Source organism: Coenobita brevimanus, chromosome 7 (assembly GCF_032717465.1).
Source record: "Coenobita brevimanus isolate Jiangsu-jjx chromosome 7, ASM3271746v2, whole genome shotgun sequence".
In the NCBI taxonomy this organism is placed as follows: domain Eukaryota; kingdom Metazoa; phylum Arthropoda; class Malacostraca; order Decapoda; family Coenobitidae; genus Coenobita; species Coenobita brevimanus.
The window spans coordinates 2,214,523-2,222,937 of record NC_136960.1 but is presented as its reverse complement, the minus strand read 5'-3'; positions in this window follow the sequence as shown (position 1 = coordinate 2,222,937).

The following is an 8,415-nucleotide window of genomic DNA, read 5'->3' as shown; positions in this document are numbered from 1 at the left end:
CACAAATTAACCGATTCTCTCAATCACTCATATATGCGGCAGGTCAGCTGTGAAAATACTATCCTCGGACTATAATTTCTTCTGCCTATGATCTCCAGTCTTTTAAACACGATGTGTCCAGGCATCTCGAAATCGACAGATTTGAAATTTCTCTCTCTTATATTCAGTTTTTATTCTTTCAAGGAACAACTTATGGCGGGTTTCTAGCCTTTGGTTCTTTCTGTTTACCTAGCTGTCTACCGTCCAATCCTTTTTTTGGCTTCATGAAGAACTTAGGAACAGGAACCAGGAGGCTCAATCGGTAGAGAGGTGGCCTGCAGTCCTACCGTACCCAGGTTCAAATCCCCGCTGGGGCAGGGAACAGTTTGAGGATTTGAATTTAATTAAAACAGACTTTACTGATCTACCAGAAGACCCGCCGACATGTCGTAAATATACCCCCGCTAATACCAATACATCAGTCCTGTATGAGACAGCCCTAGCATGTATTCAATATGGACGGTGGGTGTTAGCGCCGAAGTGGTGACATGTAGAGGTGTATGGTATGTAGGAGGACTACTGGGCCTTGGGAGCAGGCTGCGAAGCCTATGCCCAGAGTCGGACACATAAAAAAAAATAATTTGAGGGTAACCAGCCTCGTGCTCTTGAGTGGAATTATATGAACTGTAAACCCAAACTATGCCTCAGATGGAAACCTTTTGGGCCCATATCATATATGAGTATCGTGGCCCACTAGATCATCAGTTGTTGTATGGTTATATGGTAACCATCTAACATTTAAATAATTTGGCATGTTACTCAGCGGTCACTTGAAGGCTGTACTACATCAAGTGAGTGGATGGTGGGTACCCTGACCTCTCTCTCTCTCTCTCACACACACACACACACACACACACACACACACACACACACATGATGGTAAGCGCTGGCGACCACCATCCAGTCACCTCACGAAGTGCTGCCTGCTTCTTCCTTCCCTTTTCTCATTCAGTCTTTGTGTAAGCCCTCCTGTCTTCCAGCTTCCTTTCCTTCTAGTCACTTTCATTACTCTTCTTTCCACTTCAGACGGATCTACACTGAGTAATAAGCTTAATGGTTTCTTGTAACACAGAAAACTATTCATAACGCTGGCTGGTAAATACATAACTAAATTATGGGGTGAAATGGAGCCTACTATAGTGCCCTTTTTAACTGGGCGGACAGACGCAAATGTGGAGTCCATTCAGGAACCAAGCCACCACACAATACCCAGCGCCTCGCTGTGGTGAGGCACTTTCACCCACAAGAGAATATCGGTTCACTGTACAGGACAAGCCCTGCTGGGGTGGCTACTTGCCTGTGGTTCATTGGTCTTTTTGGCCAGAAAAACTGGGGATGATCAAAACACAAACTGGGGATGATCAAAACACCCACACACACACACACACACACACACACACACACACACACACACACACACACACACACACACACAAGGCGTTTCCATCTTCAGACGTAGTGTTGCCTAATGGACTGAGGGGATCAAGAGACACTTTATCCACACAGCAGCTAACGACTAGAAATGATAGTCAAACAAGTGACGAGTTCGATCTTGTGGTGGTGTGACCGGCATACAAACACCAATTATTATTTAGGGAAGGCCAGAACTAGTCCCCTAACAGCGCTATTGGCATGTGTCCCATGAATAAGACATGTTAATATATGTAAATATGATGAAGGGCTCATTGAACAAAGTACTCACTCACAACACGATGTTTATCACTTGTAACATAATCATTAGCATCATTATCCTATCTCCATTATTATTTATTTTAGGAGAGATACGATCCAAATCAATATGGACTGTCATTACAAAACTAAAGCGAAAATGGGCCCCAACCATCATCTAAACTTAGCGTCGCCCAAAGCATCGTCATCGCCACTTTTTACAGGTTGCCCTAAATATGGAGGCAAACAGTGAGTGAAAGAGGCTGATTAAGGGTTTAAGAGGAAGATGGCTGGGAGGTTAAGGAGAGGAAGAGACAAAGAGGCTGAAAGGACACAGATCCTGGAGTGTTTAGCTAAGAGATGAAGAAGAGGGGAGAGGGACAGACAAAAGGGAGGAAGGGAGGAGGGAGAGAAAGCAGAGAGGAAGGAAAGAGGAAGAGAACAGAGAGAGGAAGGGAGAAGGGAGAAAAAGGAGAGATGAAGGGAGAAGAGTGAGAAAGGAGAGAAAAAGGAAGGAGGGAGAGGGATAGTGGAGTGGGGATGATGTAAGAGGGACGCAAAGAGTAAAGAGGGAAAGGTATGGGGAGAAAAGGGGGGGAAAGTAGAAGAGGAGGGATAGAAGGAGAGGGAAGGGGAATTGGAGAAGATGTGAGTGGGAAAGGAACGTTGGAGAGGGGAAGGACAAAGGAGTAACAAGAAAGCAAACAGCAAAAGACCTAAAAGTTCTTTCAAGACTCTGTGCCACAAGTAGGACGGTGACGATATCTAGTTTCAAGGGCAGAAGATAAGGTTAGTAAAGGAAGGAAGGAAGGGAGGGGGAAAGGAAAAGAGAGCAAGGGAGAGAGGAGGAAGAAATGAGAAATGAAGGGAGAAAATGAGGGAGTGGCGGAGATGAAAAAGGAGGGGATGAGATGAAGGGGGTAAAGGATAGACTGAGGAGGAGGAGAGAAAGAGGAAAGCAGGGCCGATATGAAGATAAGGGGAAAAGGAATGGCAGGAGGAAGAAAGGAGAGGAAAAGAAGGTAAACAGAACATGGGTGTCGGTGAGAAGGGTATGAGAGAAAAGGGAGTAGGATGGAGAAAGGAGGGGGAAAGGAATGGAGGAGAGAAATGGGGCGGGGGAGTGTAGGATGGAAAGGAGGAAAGTAGGGCTACCACATTTCGAAACGGAAAATACTGGGATTTGTTTTTATAATTATTGGCATCATTCAAAATGTTTTCCTTTTATTGTCCTTAAAACTGTGTGTGACTTTGTTTTACGGCCATTCTTTAGTACTTAAGAAAATGTGCTCACGTCATTGTTTTTTTTTTTTTTTTTCCTATTTCTCAGTTTTTCTCATATTTATTACTAGCAGGGGTACCCGGCGCTGCCATGTACAGGCACACACACACAAGTATGTTCCCGAAGTTTGACGAACACATAGCGGAAAAATCGAAGCAACTGAAACACACACTGCTAGAGATAGGGTTTTCACTGTATGTCGCCAGTTGTAAATTATCTTCAGATGCAGCTGGGAAGATAATTGTTTCCGTGACTGTACCTCTTATGCTTTTGAAGAGGGAATATAAGAGGTCCAGGAACTTTCTATTTCAGGTTTCGCAGACTAACGCACAGTATTTGTGTGCACTTGCTAACTATTACCGATGACCTCAAATGACCTCGGAGGTCAACCTCGCACAGCCAATGTCCTAACTGGAGGTCATGTGAGTTTCCATGCCAAAAATTGGGCTGCTGGGTCCAGTCGCTCCAGCGTGCATTACCGGTGACCTCAAATGACCTCGGAGGTCAACCTATGTACATAGGCTATGTCCGAATTGGAGGTCATGTGAGTCTCCGTGCCAAAAATTAGGCTGCTTGGTCCATTCGCTCGAGTTTGTATTACCGGTGACCTCAAATGACCTAAGACCAGTGACCTCAAATGACCTCGGAGTTCAACCTCACATAGTATATGTCCGAACTGGAGGTCATGTGAGTCTCCAAGCCAAAATTTGGGCTGCAAGGGTACCCAGCGTTGCCCTGGGGCAAAAATTCGAACAATCTACCGGTGGCCTCAAATGACCCAGATCTAAATTTTGACCCCCCCTAAAACTATCATTGAGTCACCCTGATTCAAAATATATAGGGGTCTGGAGGTTTCTGACCCTTGGTCCGGACGTGATTGTAGGACAAACAACAACGCGGCTCTTTTATATACGTAGATAGCATGTTCTCATTTCGTAGAAGAGAATGAAAATAGCAATGTCTTTTGTCCTTCGCCCTCCCCCCCCTTCTCTCTCTCTCTCTCTCTCTCTCTCTTGTAAGCGATGCGGATATCTACCCATACGCATTCTCCTTCCCTCTTTGTCCTGTCCTTATCGATAACTTTCTCTATTCTCTGTTGTTACAGTGATAAGAACGGCTACACACACACATACCCGATTCCCCCTCTCCTCTCCTCTCCTCTCCCACTCTTCCTCTCCTCTCCTCTCCTCCCGTCCCACTTTTTTCCTCTCCTTTCCTAGTCTTCCTCTCCTCTCCTCTCCTCCCCTCCTATTTTTTTCCTCTCCTTTTTTCACTTGTAGCATTGCCCGTCCTCTCCTCTCCCTCAATTCTTCTCTTCTCCTCCTTTTTTCACTCCCTTCCTGTCTCCTTCACTCCTCTCTTGTCTATTTGCATTCCTCCCCTCCTCCCTAGACTCTCTCTTCACCCTCCTCTTATCTACGTGTCCTCCTCTCTTCGGTGAGCGAGAAAGGAGCTCAGCTGTACACAAACAAAAACACTCCCTTCTTCCCCCTAAACTGATCCCTCACACCCTCTCCTCTCCTCTCCTCTCCTCTCTTTTTTCTGTAATCTCTCCTCCTTCTTCTCCTCCTCATCTCATTACCTTACCCTCATGCTAGTGAATGTGCAAATGTCCACCCGGCTACACACACACACACACACACACACACACACACACACACACACACACACACACACACACACACACACACACACACACATACGGTACAAAAACATGCATACACAAACAAACAAATTACACACACACACACACACACACACACACACACACACACACACACACACACACACACACACACACACAAACACAGCAACTCTCTCTTTCTCTCTCTCACCTTACCCAGGTCCCCACCTCTCCCATCCTTACCTCTCGCATTCTCTCCTCTTCCCAGCTCAGTTCTCCTACCCTTCCACCTCACGTCTCCTGTCCTCCTCTACCCCTTACTTTTTTCTTCAGGTGAAGTTTCTCGGTAAACTAATTTGCTGTAAGGGTTCCCGGGTACTTGGCCATATGTGCGTAGCCATTGTTGTGCCCTAATTGAGACTCGGTAAACCTCTTTGGGCTGGGAAACGACCGAGGACTTTATTTTTTACCAGTTTTTCCCTTATAGTTCGTCAATAGGGATGAATATGGGATTTTGTTTTGAACCACTCAAGTTCATGGGGAGATTATTGTACATCTTCAGTCAAAACTTGGAATTAGTCAAAACAGTGTGCTCTCCCATAATAAATTAGACAAAACTAGTTTAAACAAAACAAAACCAAATACTAAGTACAACAAGTATTACTCAGGCTGAACTAGATACACCTATGAATGCTGGAGAACACCCCAAAATTCAACATAAAAAGATGAAGCCTAGTTTTAGCTGAAGTTTTTAGTTAAAATTAGTTTCAACAGTAGTTCTGTATGACGGAACTAGATTTAGCGAATCACTGCAGTGAACAAAGGTAAGCATTTTTTTTTTTGGTCCTGGAGCAAGCATACCACTAGCAGTTTCTGAACACTGCCAGCTTTAATAGCATCAAACCGCTCTAATATCTATACCGCAAATATTTTTTCTTTTCACCAGTTTTAGCGTCCTTCATCTCAAGGAAAACATATCGTTTTGACTAGCATAACTATGTTTTAATCGGATAAAATTCTTTCGTACCATTTCAGTATGGTTGTACGTCAGGTAAAGTGATGGGTGCCATTCTGTACATTTACTGGGGTCACGATTCAGTAGCACGAAGCTATCTTTCTAACAGTTCACGATCAACTGATAGCGAGCATGCCACCTCGAATTATAACTATGGTAACTGAGGTGTTCAGATAATGAATTTGAAGAAACAAATGTAAACAAACATGACCCGCATCTACTGTAGTACAGTAACTGATAATGACAGCCACACTGGTCAGGTACTGTAATTGTACAGTACCTGTGGGATGACCCTATAGAAGCAGCTACTGACCTGTGGTCGACGGGTCTGCTCGGACAGATTTGAGGGGATTAAACAAAACAACGACAGCAGTAACAACAACAACTACAACAACGACAACAACATTAACAACAACTATAGGAAGACTATCCTAAGTTATTTTGTTTTACAGAAAGGAAAGGGGACTGGAATATGCTAAGTCTTTCCATGTAACTTCTTAAAAAAAAATCTGTGTTAAGGCGGTGGAATGATAAGATTATTTGTGAGGCAGTTTAAAATCTTCACCATTTTTTCCCTTGCAATAGAGGAGGCAATCACAACGAAGTCCTTTCTATACACCTGTGGACTGGAGCCATTCTGCTGACTCCCAAAATATAAGCCGGTAAACAAACATGAGTCGCTGAAATCATCTTGGAAACTTCATCCATGCAGTTCATCCATTTATTACTCTGGTGCCTCCGAATGCGGTAACCTGTACTGTTGTTTTGCTCTGAAAACATCTACTGGATCTAAGGGAACGGACTGACTTCGCTATGAGCAGAATCGGTACCGGTACATGTGAATAAAAAAATAGGTTACTTCCCTAGAAATAAGAGACGAGTCGTGAACACAGAAATTTAACAGAAAGCTGAAAAGATCCGTTTTAAGAATATTCTTCATTAGATATCGAAATAACTGTATTTCAGAGAGAGAGAGAGAGAGAGAGAGAGAGAGAGAGAGAGAGAGAGAGAGAGAGAGAGAGAGCACTTTCTCTATAACCATTATCGGACGCGGTACACAGTGACAGAGTGGGAGGGTTAGGCGAGGGAGCGGAAAGACAGACTGCCACATTCTTCTCCCTGCCTCTGCTCATGTAATGCTCCCTGGCACCTTCCCCTCTCTCCCTCCTAGCCCCCTCTTCATCACCTTGCTCTGTGTTTCCTTTTCCCTTTTCGCCTTCCTTCTTCCCTGTTTTATGTTTTCTTCTCTCCTTCCCTCTCCATGTTACACATATGTCACTACCCCTTGCTCCATGGCTATTTCTTTTCCCTTTTCTCCCTTCTGTACTTTTTTCTATGCCCCTCTCCTTCATCTTCCTCCCGCTCTTTTGGCTGTCTTCTCTTAATTGTACTGTGACTCTTTCTTCCCCCTTCTTTTCCTTTCTCCGCTTTTTTCTATCTTCATTTACCCCTCTCCCTTCTCTATGCTTCCTTGCTCTTGTTCTTCCATTCTTCCTCATGTCTTCTCTATGTTTCCTTGCCCTTCTCGTCTTCCTCTCTCTTCTTTTTGTCTCCATTCGTCCCTTTCCTCTTCCCTTCCTTATCTTTTTTTCTGTTCTCTTACCCCTCCTCCTTTTTATCTTGTTCCTCATCTGTCTAGTTTTGCTACTTCCCTCCATTCCTTCACCCTTCTCGCTCTCTTTCTTTCTGTACCCTTGCTCCTCTTCTCTCAATTCCTCCTCCAAGTTCCTTGACCCTCCTTGCTTCCCATTAGCTTCCTATATGCCTCCTTTGTACTCCATTCCCTCCCTTTCCTCACGTGTTCATTATGCTCACTTGCCCTCACTCCTTCACTTTCCCTACTCTCTGGCCCTTTACTCCTCTCCACCCTCTCTCTTCCATGCCTTTTTATTTCTCTCTCCTTCCTCCTCCCATACCCTACAGGTATGCCCTTCGTCTCCCACCTTTCTTTCATGCTCTCTATGCTTCCTTGTCTCCTTTTTCCCTCCCTTCCTCATGTCTCGTTCATTCCCTCCCTTCCTCATGTCTCGTTCATTCCCTAAACCTTTTTCCTTCCCCATACGCTTCGCCCCTTCCCTTGCTTTTGTTTTCTCCTCTAACGAGTCCTTATTATACACGTCTCCCCCCAGCCTTCCTTTACCGCATAAAAATCCTCTCCTTCATTACGATAAGGGTATGTCTTACTTTCCTTTCCTTACCTGCTAACTTACACCATTTTATCCTGTCCATCTACACCTACCCAACACATCTCTCTTCATCCATTCCTCCACCACCTACTCTCCCCTTATTTCCCTATCAGTTCCTCCCTTATCCCTCTGCTCATCCCTTACCACCTACTTCCCTCGCAGTATTTTTCACCGTCTATCTAATCTTCGCTGGCACACCTCTCTTCATCCACCTCCTACTTACCTTATCCTTTATCTCTACTCATTACCATTACTTCTTGTGCTATTTCACTTTCCTTACCGCCTGTTTTCCCTTATTTCATTCCCTTTTTCATCACAGTTCCGTCACTCGTCCAAGTTTCCTCTCCTCCCTTCACCGTCAGGAGCTTCTCTCATAATATCCTTCCCTTATCTTCCAACATTCACGGTTAATTTCCCTTCCATCAACCCTGCCTCATTCCCCCTTTCTCCTAAGAACCCTCTTCACGGCTCTTCCTCGCTGTCCATCACCACTTGACGTATCCATAGCCATAGCTCACCCAACGCATCATTTTCTTATTTTCCTGTACTCCCTGTCCTTCAGTTTTCCTTAAGCTCCTCCTCCTCATCCCTGTGCCCATGT